Raw genomic sequence first — 18,496 nt, 5'->3', positions numbered from 1 at the left:
TCCCCCCCCACCCCGTTTCTTTTTCAATATCCTCCTTTGTATTCCAATCTCTTTACAACAATTTTTCACTGTCGTTTTACTTGAAAGACAGAAACAGAATCACAGAGATCTTCCATTTGCTGGTGCCTGCCCTTTGATGCCAATAGCCTCCTACTGAGCGATGCCAACCCCAGGGTCCCAGAGCCCAGTGTTGGTCTCACAGGGGTGCTAGAGGCCTGCCCACATACTTGAGCTTGCTGTTTGCAAGGGTATGTGCCAACATGAAGCTGGACTGAAGTTGAGGAGCTGGAGTTTGAGGTGCTCTAGGAAGGATTCAGACATCTCACGAAGTGTCTTTACTGTTGCACCAAATACCTGTGCCCCGACCATGCTTGTTACAGAGCAAGACCCTGACCCTCCTTCTCCCTTGGCCCTGAGGTGGTCACTTCAGAGCGACCACATGACCACATTTTACTGCATTTCTTCCCCCACAACTGTTCCCCAGAATTAGGGAAGGAATTTTGACTGCCTTGTTCACTTGGTGCACCCACCCATTGTAATGGTACTTGGCAGATGCTTGGTGAAAGAAAATGTGTAAAGGGAGGAAGAATTCCTCTGTCAGCTCATGTTATGGTCAGGAAAACATCCCTCTGAGAACATGACCTAAGAGTTGGAGCAAGAATGAGGAGCTGGGAGCACAGGTTCCGGCACAAGCAGTCCAAGTGCAACCCTGCAAGTCCTGAGTTGCAACCCTGTTGGCTGCATGGAGCACAAGGTGGGGGTGATGGGGACAGACACGAGGGACAAGGTTGCAATCATGTGAGCATTTCTATTGAGAGTATGTTGCCATAGAAGGCATGTTTGCAAAATCTAAAATGTTAATGTACTAGTAAATGTGTTATGGGGGTGACATGAGTCTACTCAGTTGGAAAGACAAGGATTTTCACTCCATTTCAGTAGTAAGATGCCCCAACTTAAAGAGGGCAGATGGCTTGACCAGGAGATTCACTGGAGAAGAGACAACAGCCAGTGTGCCCAGCATCAGTAGTGTTTACTGAACACAAATAGGACTGTGCGATGCCTCTTTACAGACTCCAGAATGGGAATAATGAAGACCGATACTACGAGCAGCAGGAGTGTGAAGCGGAACAGCCATTATTAAAAAACAGAAACAAAAGCAAAAACATACTTTTAAAAATTACTCATGTGGGGCCTGGCATAGTAACTTAGTGGCTAAAGGCCTTGCCTTGCACACACCAGGATCCCGTATGGGTACCAGTTCCCATCCAGCTCCCTGTTTGTGGCCTAGGAAAACAATCAAGTATGTCCCAAAGCCTTGGGACCCTGAACCTGCCTGGGAGATCCAGAAGAAGCTCCTGGCTTCTGATTGGCTCAACTTTGGCCATTGTGGCCACTTGGGAAGTGAACCAGCAGATGGAAGGTTTTGCTCTTTGTTTCTCCTTCTCTCTGTAAATATGAGTTTCCAATAAAAAAAATTTAAATTACTTATGTGTTTAAAAGGCGGAGCACCAGAGAGAGAACTTCCATCTGCAGATTGACCCTCCAGATGACCACCGCAGCCAGTGCTGCGCCAGGCTAAAGGCAGGAGCCAGGAATTCCATCTAGGTATCCCACATGGACGACAGGGGCCCAGACTCTTGTCCTGCCCCCTGCCCCCACTGCCTTCCCAGGCACATTAGCAGGGAGCTGGATGGGGAGGAGGACTCAGACCTGTGCTTTATACGGAATGCTGGCATTGGAGCCACAGTGGAAAATCTCCTCTCAAAAGATTTCTTTTTTATTGGGAAGGCAGACTTACAGCAGACAGAGAGGAAGAGCTTCCATTTGCTGACTCACTCCCCAAATGGCCACAGTGGCTGAAGCTGAACCGATCTGAAGCCAGGAGTCAGGAGCTTCTTCCAGGTGTCCCATGTGGGTGCAGGGTCCCAAGACTCTGGGTCATCCTCTACTGCTTTCCCAGGCTGCAAGCAGGGAGCTGCATGGGAAGCAGGGCAGCTGGGACACAAATCTGCACCTATATGGGATCCTGGCACTTTGAATGGGATTAGCAAGTTGAGCCATCATGACGGGGCAGGGGGGCCTCTCCCCTCCCTGGTTTTTAAAGTACATTTTGCTAAATACAATTTATGTAGCACAAAACTTACCTATTTTCTGTATACTTTAGTAAATCTGCAAATGTGTGCAACTATTACCACAATCCAGTTTTAAACCATTTCCCCAAAAGCTTCTTCATGCCTATTTAAAGATAATTTCTCTTTCTTGCCCTGACCCTCCCAGACAACCACACATCTATTTTCTCTTCCTGTGGATTCACCTTTTGGGGGTGTATCACATAAATGAAATCCTACAGTATGTGCTGATTCAAAAACTCATTTACTTCGGAGGGACACCATGTGCTCCCTCCGCTGGCACTTCCCCCCCCCCGTGTCTGAGATGGCCTAAGCAAGGACCTGAGAGCTTAACCCAGGCCCCCAAGTGCATGGCAAGAATGCAATCACCTGAGCCAGTGCCAAGCGATTGGATTCGGAGGTAACGAGAGATAAGAACTGGAGCTGGAAATAATATCCATTGTGGGATAGGCACCTCACACAGTGTCTGGACCGTGTGAGACTAAACACTCCCTCCTGGTTGGGGCTATTTTACATCTGGTTTCTTCCACTTGGCATAATACTTTTGTTGATCCATGCTATCAACCCTTTTGTGATTGTATAATATCCACTGAATGGGCATACAAGATATTATTAATCCATAGCCACCTTGGGCATTTTCAGTGGTTGCTATTACTATAAACTTTCGTATATGAGTCTTTTGTGTGAAGATGTGTTTTCATTTTTCTAGGGGTAGGTACCTGGATGTGGACGTGCTGGATTGTGTATCAAAATTATATTCACTTTTGAAGAAATTGCTGCTTTCCAAAGTAACTATAGTGTGTTCATGTAACTTCTTATGCTCTGGGGATCTGAAGCAAACAAAAAACTTCCAGCTCCAAAGGTGAGATGCCAGGCACAGGAGCGTTCAGGTTGGTATTTAGCAGGACAGAATTTCATGTTGGGCTTTCCAGGCAGAAGCTGCAGGCTTGAAAAAAAAAAAAAAAAAAAAAAAAAAAAAAAAAAAAAAAAAAGCTTATGGCTCCTCCTGAAAACATTGAGTACAGCTTTATACCGGAGTTTGTTTAAATTGAAAATTTCTCATTGTTTTGATGAGGGCAGGAATGAAAGGTGGAAGGGACTTAGTCACCAAGAACTTTCACAGCAGTATAGTTGTGGAGTTAGTATTTCCAAAAACAACAAACAAACGCACATGAGCAGTGAAGTGTGTGGGGAACTGGCTGGGCTGGGTTGTGTTCCTGAGGACCACAGTACTGTAAGGTTGTGGGTACTCACTTCTGTGTGATTTTGGTTCCTCTGGGCTGTTCTTAGCTTCAAGTCATCTCGGTATTGGCTCAGGATGAGGAAAGTATATCACATTAGTCATTGGATTTTCACAAGCCTCACAGACTTGTGTCCACACGGGCAGGAAGTGCAGGTTGTTCTTACTGTCAAACTCCCTGTCCACTTTCCTGAGCCTCAGCCAACTGTCACAAAGCAACCACAAAGCCACATGCAAATGAAGAGTAACTTTTGATTTGTGCAAGTTTCCATATAATCAAAGTAACAAAGAGCGGCACTGCCCCTCAAATAGGATTCCACTTTCTGTGGGAGTTTTTCAGGGATCTCCCACAGTTTCCTTGAAGCCAATTTTGGTATTATTTTAAGATTTATTTATTTAAAAAGCAGAGTTACACAGAGAAGAGCAGAGACAGATCTTCCATCAGCTGTTTTACTTCTCTCACGGCTGCAAAAGTCAGGGGTTGGGCCAGGCGGGAGTCGGGAGCTTCATCTGGGTCTCCCATGTGAGTGCAGGGGCCCAAGTACTTGGCCTTCCTATGCTGCCTTCTCAGGCCACATTAGCAGGGAGCTAGATAAGAAGTAGAGCAGCCAGGACTTGAACCTACAACACCACAGCGTTGGCCCTTGAACACAGTTTCATAAACTCCCCCACACCTTTTTTAAACTTTATTTTCTGTTTATTTGAAATAGAAGGGCATGCACAGAGACCTTCAGCATACTCTGGTTTGCTCCCCAGATGCTCACCACAGGCAGGCTGGGTTAGGCCAAAGGCAGGACCCCAAACTTAGTCTGGGTCTCTCATGGGGTGTCAAGGACCCAAGCAGTTGAGCCGCCACCTGCTGCTTCCCAGAGTACACAGAAGGATGCTGGATCCGGAAGCCAAGTTGGGAGTTGTTGGGCGTGCCCATATAGAGTGTGGGGGGTCCCAGTGGCCCTGACCATGCCAGGTTACAGTACCTGCCAGCACATATGTGGCTCAGGTCTGGGGACAGACCAGGTTGGGCCAGTTCACACCATCCACTGGCAGATCTGAGAACTAGGATAGGGTGTGGAAGGGGCTAGGTCAGGTCTCAATACCCGCCAGCTCACGCTGGAGATGCTGAGGTGAGCCATGCCAGCCTGGAGTCTGTGAGAGCTGGATTCATGAACCGCAGAGGTGGGGGATCTGGTGGGGCTTGGGTCCCCTGGCCCAGGTCCTGGGGCCCACCTGCTTGGTGGGTGTCGGGTTCGTGAGCTCTAGGGGCAGGGAATCTGGAGAGGCTCTGGTTGCCTCGCCCAGGTCCTGTGGTTCACCTGTGAGGTGGATGCTGGGTTCATGAACCCCGGGGGTTGGGGGATCCAGCGGGGGGTAGATCGCCTGGCCCTGGTCCCTTGGCCTGCCTGAGCGGTGGGTGCTGAGTTTGTGAGCCCTGGGGGTGGGAGACCTGGCAGGACTTGGGTCGCCTGGCCCTGGTTCTTGAACCTGCCTATGAACAAAAAAGGAGGAGCAGTGGACACAGACAGTGATACGCAGGGAGAATATGGCAGCTCGTTGGGTACTATAGCACTGGAAGGAGAACAGGGCAAATTGGGCAACTATCCCATTGAACAAGAGCAGCAGAAATCTGGGTGAAGAGAAACCTGAGGTGAGCTATGTCAGTCGATGGACATTGGGAGGGTTGCCTCACCCCTGGACTGCGAAACTGACAGCCTTTCAGAACTATCCAAACCGTTTGGTCAGAACATGCACTACATCGGGACCCTGGCTTGGTGTCACAGGGCAGCTCTCCATCCCTGGGTACTGGGACATTTGGGAGGCTGGGTGTGGCTTCCCCTTTGATCTCTCCCCTTCCCCCAGTGACAAGAAGAAATAGAGACATTGGAAACAATGATTTCACCCACTTTCCCCAACCCTCAATCCTTCCCACCCTGATCAATCGTGTGATCATCATCAAAAATAAAAGTGAAAAAAAAAACACACATACATTCTCAGCAGTTACAAATTAAATGTTACATGAAGTAAACCTATGTGGGCCATTTAGAGAAGCATCCAATTATTTTTAACCTTTATTTTCCGAGGAGTTGGAAAATTCACAATGTTTCTTGTGGTGATTGTTTCTGCAGGAGTAATCACTTTAATTATTAATAGTTATTTTATCAGAAGAAATGATATAAAAATTTGAAGTTGTATCATCCCCCAAATTATTAAATAGCATACACTTTTTGTTGTCAGAAAAGTAGACTTCCAGAAAATTTAAAAGCAATTTTTTAAAAAAGATGCATTTCTTTTTATTGGGAAGGCAGATTGACAGGAGAAAGATCTTTTGTCTGCTGATTTACTCTCCAAGTGGCTGTTGCTGATCTGATCTGATAAGGAGCCAGGAACTTTTTCCACGTCTCAAACACAGTTGTAGGTCCAAGAATGTAGGCCGTCCTCTACTGCTTTCCTAAGCCACATGCAGGGAGCTCGATGGGAAGTGGAGCAGCTGGGACATAAACTCGTGCCCATATGGGATCCCACAGGTGCAAACTGATGATTTAGCCGCTAAGCCATAACAGGCCCTAAAATCATTTTTTCATAGAGGAGGACAGTGAGGAAGATGTTCCATCCAATGGTTCACTCCTCAAGCGGCTGCAACGGTTGGAGCTAAGCCAGTCCAAAGCCAGGAACCCAGAGCCTCCTCCAGGTTTCCCAGCAGGTGCAGGGTCCCAAGGCCTTGGGCTGTCCTCAACTGCTTCTCCAAGCCACAAACAGGGAGCTGGATGGGAAGTGATGCTGCTGGGATTAGAACCGGTACCCATATGGGATCCCGGTGTGGTCAACGCAAGGATTTTAACCACTACATTACTGTGCTAGACCCCCTAAAATCATTTTTAGGTACCAAACTGTTAGGCTTTTACCCTTGTGAGTAAAAGAAATTTGAGAAGTAAATTGCTACAGAAATCAAGGATGTAAAGGAAGGTTTTAAAAATGTATGCATTTTTAAACTTCCTTTTTTTATATCTTATAACCTTTAATTGTTATGGCTTAAGATTTGTTTTTAAAAAATAGCTTCGGGCCCGGCAGCGTGGCCTAGCGGCTAAAGTCCTCGCCTTGAACGCACCGGGATCCCATATGGTCGCCGGTTCTAATCCTGCCAGATCCACTTCCCATCCAACTCCCTGCTTGTGGCCTAGGAGGGCAGTCGAGGACGGCCCAATTCTTTGGGACACTGCACCCGCGTGGGAGACCCAGAAGAGTGCACCCGCGTGGGAGACCCAGAAGAGGTTCCTGGTTCCTGGCATCGGATCGGCGTGCACCGGCCCGTTGCGGCTCACTTGGGGAGTGAATCCCACTGGTGCTGGGATGTGGGGGTCGTGGAGCCGCGCCAGGGGCCACCGGGACCAGTGGGAAGAACGGGGCGGGGATCTAAACTTCCTTTGTAAAAACTTCATTTTTTATAATGCATTTGTTTTATTTTTGATGATGTTTACATAGTTGAGAGGGATGCATGCCCATGTGGTCCTTGATTAGGGTGGGAAGGGTCAGGTATGGACGAAAGTGGATGAGACAATCTTGCTTTCTATTCTTCCTGTATCTAGGTTAACGGGAGAGAGAGTGCGCGATGGCCCAGCATCCCAACCACATCTTTCTGTGAGGATGTGGGGCAGCCATGCCATGCCATCCCAGGATTCTGCTTAAGGGTTCCAATAGTTCTGATATGCTGTTGCTTTAGCTGCTCCAAGGTTGAGGAAATCCTTTCAAGGTCCATTGGCTGACACGGTCCCCCTCAGATTCTCCACTTGTCCAGATACTTGCTGCCAAAGCTTGGCCAGGAGACTTGTCCAATTTGTTCTGTCCTCCATGATATGTCCTCTAGGCCTCAATGAGCTGTCATGTCCCCCATGAACATCTGGGCATTCCATCCACTGCGCAGGCTTCAGCAACCGGGGAGGCCCATTCTGACACAGGCACTCCATGGTCAGATCGCAGCTCCTGTGATATTCAGCGTGGTTGGAGTTCTAAATCAAGTGGTCCAATTGGGGAGTTCCACAAAGGAACTTAGCCGTAGGTGACTCCAGTCCTGACTCCCGTGTGTGCCAGCCAGTGTGGGGTCTAGCTCAGTCTGTCACCCACATCAGTGTACACACACCCTGGTGACTATAGCCATTCCAGTCATTTTAAAATAAGTAATAATTTGGCCCAAATTAAAGTGAATAATCTGCCAAATATGCTAAAATAATAATTTTATTTTTTAAATGTGAATCATTATACAAGAGAGGCATCTATTTACTCTTACCATAAAAATAACTTGATTATTAACAGGTTTGTGGGCAGGTACAGTTTTATTTTTTTTATTGCATAGTCAGATATACAGAGAGGAGGAGAGACAGAGAGAAAGATCTTCCGTCCGATGATTCACTCCCCAAGTGACCGCAACGGCCGGAGCTGAGCTGATCCGAAGTCAGTACGTTCAAGGTGAGGACTTTAGCTGCTAGGTCACCACGCCAGGCCCGGCAGGTGCAGTTTTAAAAGGGTGAGGTGAACCTGGCGGCTAACGTCCTCATCTTGTATGCATCAGGATATGGGTACCGGTTCTAATCCCAGCAGCCCCACTTTCCATTCAGCTCTCTGTTTGTGGCCCAGGAAAGCAGTTGAGGATGGTACAAGGCCTTGGGGCTCTGCACCCACGTGGGAGATCCGGAGGAGGCTCTGGGATCCTGGTTTCAAATGGACTCAGCTCTGGCTGTTGTGGCCACATGGGGAGTGAATCAACGGATGGAAGATCTTTCTGTATCTGTATATATACCTCTCTGTATATCTGACTCTCCAATAAAAATAAAACAAGTCTTTAAAAGGGTGAAGTGAGCAGGTGGTCACAGTTTGGCAGCCATGAGTCCTCCACGTGGGCACATCACTGTGCTTCTTCAAGGTGGAGTCCCAGTGGTGGGCAGGACTGCAGACACACATACCTTCTCCGGCTGTGGGTGGAGGATTTTGACCCTCAGAACAGAAATCCAAAACTCTTCCAAGTGACCACTCCAGAAAGGAGCAGGACCCCTCTTCCCACTAGACCTGGCCTTGGCCTGCATGGTCACTGATCTGAAGTTGAGCCGCTGGAACCCATAGCTGAGAAGGGCTGCAGGGCCAGCGCTGCTGTGAGGGCCAGGGAGCCAAGTTTGTCTCCAGCTGGTCCAGTGCACATGCCGTCCTGCCAGGCCCCAGACGTCTCAGGCACCTGGAGGTTCCACTCCATGGGCTGAACTCCATGGGCTTCCCCAGGCACAGTGGGTGGCTTGATGAACAGATTGGCATTATGTGGAGGGGATGTAGAGAGAGTGCCAGGCGTCCTTGCTGGAGGACCTCCACTGTCCTTCCTAGTGAGGAGGCAAATGATTTGTGTGAAGTTCCAGGGAAGTGGGTACATGCAGACTCCTGGGGGATTTTGCCTTGGAGCACACGAGGACCAGATGTAGGGCAGGAATGGCCTCTGCAGGCTTCCCTAACATCAGCTTAAGCAACTGAGCTGACTGGCTGCCTGTCCCACTGTGTGGACCCAGAGTGCCAGAGGAATAAGCAGCAGAGCAGCCCTCCTCCGTTCTCTACCCCCTTCCCCAGATACAGGAAGGAGAGAAAAATGGAAGCATTTGTCTCTTCCACTTTCCTCCGTAGTCAGTGGTCCACATGGGCATACATTCTTCTCAACTATATAAACATCAGCAAAAATAAAATAAGTTCATTTTAAAAATTGAGCAACAACCTTACACAGTGCTGTTCCCAAGGAAGAGACAGGAGCCCTCCCAGTCAGGGTGATGGTACCTCGAGGGAGGCAGACACACAGACACGGAGATCAGCAAACAGGCAGAGACCTGAACCCAGACCCAGAGTATAACCAGACCCACCTAGACCTCAGCCAGATCTGGATACAAGTCACCCAGATTCACCCAGACCTCACCCAGACCTGCACAAAGACGTGCACCCAGATTCACCCAGATCTCCACTCACACCTGCACCGAGACTTGCCCAGATTTCAGCCAGATTCAACCTACTCGCACCCAGACCTATCCCAGAGCTCGCCCAGACCTCGCCATGGCAGCAGCTAAACCTCTCCCACACCTCACCTCACCCATCCACACTCACCACACCTCACCCAGACCTGCACTCAGGTGGGCGCCATCTGCCTATTTCCAGAATCCTGGGGTGGTAGATGTGGGCGAGAAGTGTTCGGGGAGTGTGTGTGTGGTGGTGGTGGTGGGGGGACTGGCGCAGATCCGCCACTGGCCTTGTTCCTGCCAGGGGCAGCAGCTGCTGGCCCGCAGCTCGGGATCGCGGTCCGGTCTCGGTCCGCCTTCGGCCCCTTCCCTCCCCTTCCCGGTCTCTGAGCCCGGTGGGAAGCGGCCCGCCTGTCCCAGGGTGGTTCTTCCGAAGCCCCGCAGCAGCTCCCGTCCTTCGGAGTGCCGAAGGTCGCGTCCGGTCCTTTTTTTCCCTCTCCCGAGCGAGGGAGGAGACCGAAAATAAGATGAATTCCTCTCCGTAGAAAATTTTTTTGCTTTCCTGAAATTTTAAAACAAGCTTAGCTAAGTGGCCGGTTAGCTCAGTTGGTTAGAGCGTGGTGCTAATAACGCCAAGGTCGCGGGTTCGATCCCCGTACGGGCCAAAAGGAGTAACCTTCCCTTTTAGTGACAATTACTCCGCCGCCTTTCCTGCGCTTGGCCTCTTGGCCGCTTGGCCATAAAACTGGAATTACACGGGAACTTAATCGACGCCAGGTAACGGCTCTTTACCCACCGTCCCTACTCCAAAAAGTGGGTAGGAGAAAGGAGAACCCTGCAGGGGAAGTGTTTTGCAACTTGCTGCCGGATTGCAGGAGCCCGGCTCAGAGAGGAGGTGCAGCAAGCCTCTGACCCCTGTGGGAGCCTGTTGCAAGATGAGCTGGGTGCTTCTTGTTAAAATGACGTTGGACAGAACACACATTCTCCCGGCTCGTGGTTCTCCTCTTTCCGATGAGCTCGGCTTCCATCCGAGATTCCCTTTGCTCTCCCGGGACTCAGTGGCTCTGAGAACGCAGACTTTGGGTAAAAGCGAATCCTTCGCAAAGTGCGTGGACGGTGGGATTTAAAGCAGGAGGCTGTGTAGGTACAGTTGTTTTCCGAAGGCATATGAAGGAAAGACGATGCATGGATTTCAAAAAGAAAGAACATTTTTGTTTTGCACCAAAAATAATTCTTTTAATTTCACTTTTCCCACGAAGTTTTTGAAGTCACCTCGTGTTTGCGGAGAGAGCGAGCTGCCTCTGTGTTTTCACCTGTTCGCATTTTGCTTGAAAGGAACTCAGATGAACTCAGGTCACCATTTACAGCGCAAACGTGATTGTAAAGGTCACACAGAACTGCAGATACGAAAAAACAAACGTAAACCCGGCCGCAAAAACGAAGTTCAGCTACTTCAAGTTTGACAGATGAAACGCCGGCGATCTCCCCGGTTGGAGAGCGAGGGGAGAGCTGAGTGCGAATCGCAGCCACCGGCCCTGACTGATGGTGGGACTTTGGGCTTAGCCCCGAGCTCAGCGGCCGGCATCTGTAGAGGGGTGAGCGGCCTAACGGTTCGCACGGCCCCGGTTGCTGTGCAGGTCGCCGGGTCGGTGTGCTCTCTGAAGTTTGCGGCTCGTTGGGCCTCTTGATTGGCTGATCCCCGTCGGCGCGGCCGCTGATTGGTCAGCAGCAAAAGGGCGCACACCCCGGAGGTGGCCGACGGACACGCCGAGTCGGCAGTTTGCTTGCAATGACCAAAGTTTTCCTTTGATCTGAAAAGTAAAATGCTAAAGTATTGTTTTTTAAAATCCTAATAATACATAATGAAATTGCGAATTTTCCCCTGCACTTCTCTCTCACATCGGTAAACTTGCCGTCACTGGGGTGCAAGGCAGAGAACGGCTGGGGTCCATGGCCGGAGCGAGGGCCTGTGTGACGATGGAGGTAGGGTAAAACTCCCAATGAACAACTTCATTTTGACTTCTCTGTATCAAGTAAAAAATACCTCGCTACACTCTGATGTCATTAGGGTACGAATGGCCCTTCCTCTCCCTTTATCTGCAGGACCCTGTCCTCTCTTGGCTATCATTCCAGCTCACAGCTGAGCCATGACTTCCACGAGGAGAATATTGGCAAACGTGACAGAGAAGATTCTGGATTGAACCCTTTCCTTTTCCTGCTTGCTTTTTATAGGTGGTATATCCCAATACACTTTTTTTTTCAGAACACTTTAAAAATGTATTTGAAAGGTAGATTGTAAAGAAAGAAGGAGAGACAGGTCTTTTGCCTGCTGGTTCACTCCCCCGATGGCCACAACGGCCAGAGCTATTTCTAACTTCAAATTCCACTTGTCACTGTTGCTGCACATCAAAATGATTTTTTTGTATGTTGCTCTTGTACCCTGCAACGTTGCTGAAATCGCTTGTCAGTCTCTTTTTTCTCTCTCTCCTCTTTCTCCCTTCCCTTACTTGCTTTTGCTCTCATGGATTTAGCATGCTGCAAAGTAAGGGATGTGTGGAGATGACCAATTGTAACCAGACCTGTGAGCCAGCCCAACTGCTATCCAGTCCACCTGGTATGAGCTGCCTCCAGCACCAACTTGACAGCCCATGGGTTAACTACTTCAAGAGCTCCAGCCCAGCTGAGGGAAGCTCCAGGTCCAAGGCGGCATCCTGTGGTGGGGAACCTGCCATTTGCCAGGCCAGACAGCTTTTCTGCCAGGTTGAGGTGAAGTGGCACGAGTCTGCTACTCCTCGGAGGAACCCTCGTGGTCTCCCTCCAACACTTAACGTTTTAGGACAACCATTTTACAATGATTCCAGAAGAAGGAACCGTCTCTGGGAGGCATGGACTCAAAACTATTGGCGACATGTGGCTTTCCAGAAACTCTGAACCATCCCTCCGCCTCTTTGGAACATGGGAATCGTTTCATCCCTTGAATTACTAATGACTTGAGGAGTTTTTATCTAGGTTGAATTAAGCAATTTCTTCCCAACTCTCACATTATCTCCCAAAACATTTATATACGCCATTTAATCTCCAGGATTAAAAAAAAATGTTTCTCTTGCTTTCTCCTAGGTAGTGCTCAATTACCCAGGTCACTTTGTTGGAAAATCGCTAAGGAGTTATCTGCAGTAAATCGATTCTTGAAAACAAAGGGTTTTTGACACAATTGCTCGGTGGAAACTTGTGGTCAAGATCACCGCCAACCTCCCTCCATGGCTCACGTTAATGGTAGCTCCTAAGTCCTTATAGCACGGGGCTTCTCAAGGGTGACAGACACATTATCTTTCAGATGTTTACTTACGACCTCCAAGACGCACTGCTTTGTCTTTGACCCCTTCTGACACCCACGCGGCCTGTCCTTGAAGTGTCCCTCTGCGTGTGCTCCCCCCAATTTCCTTTCTTTTTTTTTTTTTTTTTTTTTAAGATTTATTCATTTTATTACAGCCAGATATACACAGAGGAGGAGAGACAGAGAGGAAGATCTTCCATCCGATGATTCACTCCCCAAGTGAGCCGCAACGGGCCGGTGTGCGCCGATCTGAAGCCGGGAACCAGGAACCTCTTCCGGGTCTCCCACGCGGGTGCAGGGTCCCAAAGCTTTGGGCCCTCCTCGACTGCTTTCCCAGGCCACAAGCAGGGAGCTGGATGGGAAGTGGAACTGCTGGGATTAGAACCAGCGCCCATATGGGATCCCAGGGCATTCAAGGTGAGGACTTTACTAGGTCACACCGCCTGGCCCCCAATTTCCTTTTTTTTCACAGCGCCCATAACACCGTAGATGGCCACCGCTCACACCTCTGTCTGCCACCTACACTGCTCCATTAGATTCCTGGCATTTCAAACAGTTGACAGATTTATGTTAAAAAATAAAAAATAAAAAACAAATAAAAAAATAATCATGCATTTGATATTTCTTTTTGTTCTAAAATAAACATCAATTGCAGTTTTCCCTGAACTTTTTGGAAAATCCTCGTCTGTGCTAGCGGTTCCTCAGCGCTCAGTTTGGCTTTGTGTATTGATCGGCACATCTAAAACTACGGCCTGATGCTCTGTGTCGCAGTTATCCTGAGCTCCCCACTTCAGGGACCGGTAGCTCCTCCTTCCTGGTTGCTGGGTAAATTCCTTCAGAGGCGTCCCGAAAGGTACTGCCGACCTCCGGGGCTCCAGGTAGTCCTGGCGTCTCCAGCGCTCGGCAAAAGGTACTCTTGGAATTCAAAGTCCAGGCTGAGGATCTTCTTAGGGCATGATTTACAAAAACGAACTTTGTTTCCGCCCGGTTTCGAACCGGGGACCTTTCGCGTGTTAGGCGAACGTGATAACCACTACACTACAGAAACTGACACACCAAACTTATCTTCCTAGTCTGTATCAGGTAAAGGGAACTTTATATTCGGCCTTTCATTTCTGACCGAGTTTTCACCTCTTCCTCTTCCGCTTACCAACGCTTATAATCGATGGCTTGGAAACTCAATAACTCAGAGCCAGGCAGATCGATGCTTCTGAGCGCAGACACTCCACAAGCGCCAGGCAGGTTGCACGGACATGAATAGTCGAGGGAGGTGGTATCCCAGCGCTCATTTCTCTGTTCACCCACGACCTGATCTTCACCTCTGTTGCTACTTATGCGGTGACTTTTTTTTTCTGGGTGCTGAAAACATCAGGGATATTTAAAGGCACAGGAACCAAAGATGAGAAAGCAGGGAACCCAGCAGGATTGCGATAGTCAGAGAGCCAAAGGATTTACTGTTCATAGCAGGGAAAAGTTTGCTGCATCAAATATCCTCTTAAACAATTTAAGGTTTATACGTGTTGTTACACACGTTTGTCTACTCTTACAGAATGCCCAATATTGCCCATTTACCACACTATCTGCAAGGGAGGGGTCCTCCGCATGGAACGTGTGTTCTGGAAACCTCATCTTTTTCCACCCTCAATGATCTTTGATTCCGTTTATTTTTCGTAAATCCTTCAAGTGTCATGTGTCTGCTGCCCACAATGGCAGCAGGATTTAATATGACTTGGGGAGACCAACAAACTGCTGGGATTCTAGGCCATGCACGTTTGTGGTGTGGTGGTGGTGGTGGTGTGTGTGTGAGGGGATGGCCTCCATCCACCTGGGAGCAGAGACCTGGGGGCACCAGCTTCCCCAGCTTCACCAGAATGAGCAGTGATGCGCGGGGTTTCAGACTGCTTGCACCTGCAGGCTCTGAGATCTGCGCTGTAATTGGCGATCCAGTGTTTTGTTCCCTAAACATCTCACCTGTTTTAGTTTATACATTTCTGTTCCTATCAGGTGTTTAAAATTTCGGTCAGGAGACGTCTTCCTGGGATATAAACTCATAATTCAATGTTCCCAGTTCAGCTGCTATCCCAGCACCGACAAGCCTGTTTTTTTCTCGGCAGTCTCTCTGGCCATGCCTTTGCTGGCACAGAACTGCTATAAAGTCAGAGATAGCCGTGAGCTGGGCGGGAGATGTACTTGTGAACTAGCCAGCTCTGAGAATGTCCAGCACGTCCTGCTTCTCTGGAGAACATTATCCTCGGACCTTCTAAACGCCTTAGTGGCAGCCGACACTGCCCTCCGTCTCACACTGAAGTTCTCTCCAGTAGCTAACAGCTTGCAGAGTATTAAGTTGTCTACTCACGGTGTGGCTCTCTGTGAATGTTCTAACATAGTTATAAGGTAAGTCTATTTCAAATCCTATTTCTGGATTTCATGTCATTCTTTGAGAGCTGGACATTTGGCCCAGTGGCAAAAATGTCATTTTGGACACTGGCACCCCTCACGAAGTGGCTCGGTTCAGGTTCTGACTCAGCTCCTGTTGGCAGTTTCCGGCCAGCACACACTCTGGTAGCAGCAGCTGGTGTCTCTGCTGTGTGGCCCCTGGTACCCACGTGGAGGATGAGGTTTCTGACTCCTGGCTTCTTCCTCGCACCAGCCGTGGCCTTTGTGGGCACTTGGGGGGTGAACCGGCAAATGGAAGATCTCACACTCTTTCCCTTGCCTTTCTTAGACTTCAGACATATTCGGACTTTCCAAACCCTAGCTGCAGTCTGAGGCCTGCTGGCAGTGTGTTCTCAGGCCACCCTCCCATCACTGGCCTGTCTGGGTGTGTCCTACCAGGCTCCGTCCAGTACAGGCAACATGCTTCACCTCACCTAGGCTAGACTTGCTGGTTCAAATACGTGTTAAGAGTCCATTTCACAGACTCACACTTCACGGATGTGCACCAGGATATCCCAAACTCCGCTGAGACCTGTCTGGGTTTTAACAGCCCTCCGATTCTGGCCTTGAGCCTCTATCCGGATGGCAGACATTCAGGTTCGGTTACAACAGTTCTCTGGCGAGACACGAAGGTGTAGACCGTGCAGGCTGCCTGTCCACACCTGTGACTGTCCTGCCTTACCACCTTGGGCATTTCTCCCCAGGCTTCCGGGTGAGGCAGTGCGTCAGGTCTGCGAACCTGCGTGCTGTGTGTTTTCTTGCCATTTAACACAGGTCCATGAGATCAAGCACAATTTATCCTTTCCTAACACTCGGTATTAATGTAGGAGACATGAGTTCGTCACTAAGGAGTACTTGAAGGTTAACTGCCTCGTTGCTTTCTTCCCATGCAGCAATACAAGGCTCTGCTGTGTGCTTTGTGTACTCTTTGTGTACTCTGCTGGACAGTTGCAGACTGTAAAGCTGTTCCTACGTGCCAAGAAACCCAAATGTTGAAGTAAATAAAGCTTAAGGGATCGTCGTGACAGCGAGTACCGGGATGGCCGAGTGGTTAAGGCGTTGGACTTAAGATCCAATGGACATGTGTCCGCGTGGGTTCGAGCCCCACTCCCGGTAGGTTGGTAAAGGGCATTTTACATGACTAACTCCTTGTCCAAAGGCTGGAAATTTTGCCACAGGTGGTACAGATGAAGTGCTTAAATAAACCCTCTGATTTTGGGTTTCAGGAAACGGGTTGTGGGGGCTAGAGGGGCGCGGGACAACTCAAGAGGCTAAAATCTTGCTGGCAATTCAGCTCGCGCCCAAGGAAGCCTCCACAGGCTCCCACCGGCTCGGCTCCCTGAGGCGCGGCGCCCGGGCTGCTCCTTCGGGCTTATCCTGCCGCACGCGGCGCGCAGAGCGTCCGAACCCACAGCCTCCTTAGCAGCGTCGGTCCAGCGATTCTGCGATTCTGCGAGGCGTCTACGAGCTAAAGGCCGGCTTCCCGAAGGACTTCCTCGAGCCGGGGTGCCCCTCGTAGCGCTGGTTTCCTGAGGCAAAGACCCGCCCAGACGGAGGCTGCTCCGACCTCAGAGCCGCGCTGTTTTCGGGATCTCTCAGGTCCCTCTCGGGTTACAAGTTTCGTGAGAAGCCGCATATGAAAGCTCCAGTTCCCCGACTTCTTCATCAGTTCTTGGTGTTCGGCAACAATCTTTAACGTCTTCTCTCCATTCTAGAGAATTTGGATTAGCATCTCGGGGTTTTGCATTTGCTTCAATGTGTTTCGTAGCCACCATAGTCTTAGGTCAAGTTCAGATATATGCCGATTAGCATTTTGTTTATTTCTGTGTTTTAAGCGTTCGTTTTGATATATTCTGGACACACTACTTATGACCAGATACGTATTTTGCAAATATTTTTTCCTATTGCACAAGCTGTCTTTTCATTTCCTAAGTGACTTCTGTGTGGAAGTTTTTCCTGGGGATAGGGCCTGATTTCTCCATTTGGAGAGGAGACGATTGTGCTAATTCAACGGTTACAAAGATTTCTTCCATAGTTTCTACAGCTTGCTTTGCATTTCATGTTTACATCAGTGATCTGTTTTGAGATCGTTTTAGTAAGAAGCGCGAGACATGGCTTGGAATCTGCCTTTTGGTTTTGTCCTGTGAATATTTGTTGTTTCAGTGTCGTTTAAGAAAAGAACAAGCTTTCTCCATTGAATTGCAAATGTGCTTTTGCTGCTTTCAGCCACGCCACCAAAACTCAACTGGGGGGGCCACCCCAAAGTTTCCCTTGGCTGATCTTCACCTCCAAGCGCCTGTTCATGTCCCGACTGTTCCAGTTACCATCTAGCTCCCTGCTTGCAGCCCAGGGAAAACAGTGGAGAATGGCTTCATTCACCCTACACCAGGCTCCTGGCTTCAGATCAGCTCAGTTCTGGCGGTTGCCACCATTTGGGGAGTGAACCAATGAATGGAAGGTCTTTCTGTAAATCTGCATGTCCAACAAAAACACATTTAAAAAATTGGCCGGAAGGAAAATGTTACTGGAGTCTCCTCTTGTATTGATATCTATGTGTCTATACTTTTTTGTTACTATATGATCTTTTTCTTTCTTCTTTTGTGTTTTTATTTATTTATTTATTTTAGTTAGCTATATTACATGATCTTATTTTGCTGTATTGTGTGTGGTGCGAGAGAGATCATGCCAGACAAGCCTAGGATGTATTAAGGAGTCTTTATTAACCAAGTGTGGTGATGTGAACAAATGACGTCCATCTAGTAAACTTAAGATGTGATGTTCCAGCTTCCCTGGCAGTGTAAGTTATCCTAAGAGACATGCAGCGAACAAACCTGGACACACTTAGAAGCTGCAAACATTTACCTTTTCCTGGCCTCTCTGTCCATATCCCATCACTGCTAGGCCCACCTCTCAGAATTCTTGAAAATAGAAACACAAAACATCTTAGCATTTGCATCTTCACTGACTCACACAGGCAGTGAACAGAGGGTGAGGAATACAGACACACAGGGGCGATGCTTGGGGCCTACCTGGCCTTGGAGTCTGCCCATAGGAAGACAGAGAGCAAGTAGGTACTGGGGAAGGCAGAGTCAGAGTGATGGAAACAGGTGCGGAGAGAGAGCCCCTCCCCATCATGGGCCTTTAGGCCGACCTGAGAAGGGAGTCGGTTATTCAGCACAGCTAACTACCCCTCCCGCTCCAGGTGATGCGTGTCACAGGTGGGCAGGAAGGATTACACAGCTGAGGGGGGCAGGTAGTGGTTTCCAGGATTGTGACCCTGAACTAGCTGTGTAAGACCACACTATGTATTTGTTAAGTTAGGACATCACATATTATGAGTCAGCAAATTTTTTTTTTCTTAAAAAAAGTAAGTAGATTTTGGCTC

General features: G+C 48.9%; 1 protein-coding gene and 3 non-coding genes across 4 annotated transcripts in view; 3 read left to right on the top strand and 1 right to left on the bottom strand.

Annotated features, from left to right (window-relative positions):
* The window catches only part of LOC101522509 (histone H2B type 1-C/E/F/G/I), a 231,840-nt gene that overhangs the window by 172,861 nt on the left and 40,483 nt on the right, over positions 1-18,496 (top strand). The window lies entirely within an intron of this gene.
* TRNAI-AAU (transfer RNA isoleucine (anticodon AAU)) lies at positions 9,933-10,006 on the top strand. The gene has a single exon. It is a non-coding gene; the product is annotated as a tRNA-Ile (tRNA).
* Positions 13,651-13,723, bottom strand: TRNAV-AAC (transfer RNA valine (anticodon AAC)). Its single transcript has one exon. It is a non-coding gene; the product is annotated as a tRNA-Val (tRNA).
* TRNAL-UAA (transfer RNA leucine (anticodon UAA)) lies at positions 16,145-16,227 on the top strand. The gene has a single exon. It is a non-coding gene; the product is annotated as a tRNA-Leu (tRNA).

Source organism: Ochotona princeps, chromosome 1 (genome assembly GCF_030435755.1).
Source record: "Ochotona princeps isolate mOchPri1 chromosome 1, mOchPri1.hap1, whole genome shotgun sequence".
NCBI classification, from domain to species: Eukaryota; Metazoa; Chordata; class Mammalia; order Lagomorpha; family Ochotonidae; genus Ochotona; species Ochotona princeps.
Note: the sequence above shows the minus strand (reverse complement) of the source record. Positions and strands in the feature narration are given on the sequence as shown.